Below are 1,062 nucleotides of genomic sequence, written 5' to 3'. Positions count from 1 at the left end.
AGGGTCCAACTTCCATAGTTCCAATACCTGCTTTGCACAATGTAGACACTTTATACCTTATTCATAGATATGAAGCCCCTAAACACTTTCCAAGCGTTGTATGGCACTTTCCTTAAACTTCCCTTGTGTTCTAACCTTACTCCACTGTTAAGTGACCTCTTAGCATGTACTGTTTTAATAGTTTTATCCTCCTTTAGAGCCTGACCCATTGTCTTTTCGAAAGCGGCGGCTCAAGAAATGCCGACTAAAACACTGATGGAGGTTCGTTCCCTCCCCCCCGCCCAATTTATATACCTGGAAACACCGAAACTGTCCGTCTCTCCAGTCCCAGAAACCTAGACTCTCCCCTCAAATATCCATCCTGTTTCACCTGCAGCACTCCTATCTCAAAAAAAAACAAAAAAAAAACTTGTCATCCAATCGATTCCAACTGATAGTGACCCTATAGGACAAAGTAGAACTGCCCCCCAGTTTTCGAAAGAGCCGCTGGTGGATCCCAACCAACGACCTTTTGGTTAGCAGCCAATCTCTTAACCACTGCGACACCAGGGCTCCTCAAAGTAGGAGTAAATCCCGCCCCAAATGGCAAGCAGTCCCCCTCACCCAAAGACCTCAAATTTCCCTTGCCCCCGGACATGGCCTCCTCCCTTCAAAAAATGGCGAGGTGAACTCAGGCCCTCAATTCTTAAGTTAGCCCTTTTCGGCAAGTACCACCACCCAGCAGCACAGGCTTTTCATATCCTTCTTTGCCGTGGAATATTTCCTCAGTCGCTGGTTATTTCCTCAAGAGTGACCAATTCCCCATTTCACTTCTCACGCCTCCCGATTCTTTGCGTCCCTCCACCTCAGCCTTTCTCCCACGGCCACTGAAGCCGTTTCTCAGGGAAATCGCCAAAGGCGCGTGGCCAGGCGGTTAGTCCGCCAACGGTTTTTTACGGTGAGGTGAGCGCGCGGGAGGAGAGGCGGGAACGACTGCCACCGGGGTACAGGATGAAAGGCGGGGCTGGCGCCGGGAAGGAACGTGGAGGAGCTGGGAGGCTCCGCCTTTTCCGTAGATATCTC

The sequence above is a fragment of the Elephas maximus genome, chromosome 4, assembly GCF_024166365.1.
Source record: "Elephas maximus indicus isolate mEleMax1 chromosome 4, mEleMax1 primary haplotype, whole genome shotgun sequence".
NCBI classification, from domain to species: Eukaryota; Metazoa; Chordata; class Mammalia; order Proboscidea; family Elephantidae; genus Elephas; species Elephas maximus.
This window is presented reverse-complemented; position numbering follows the sequence as displayed.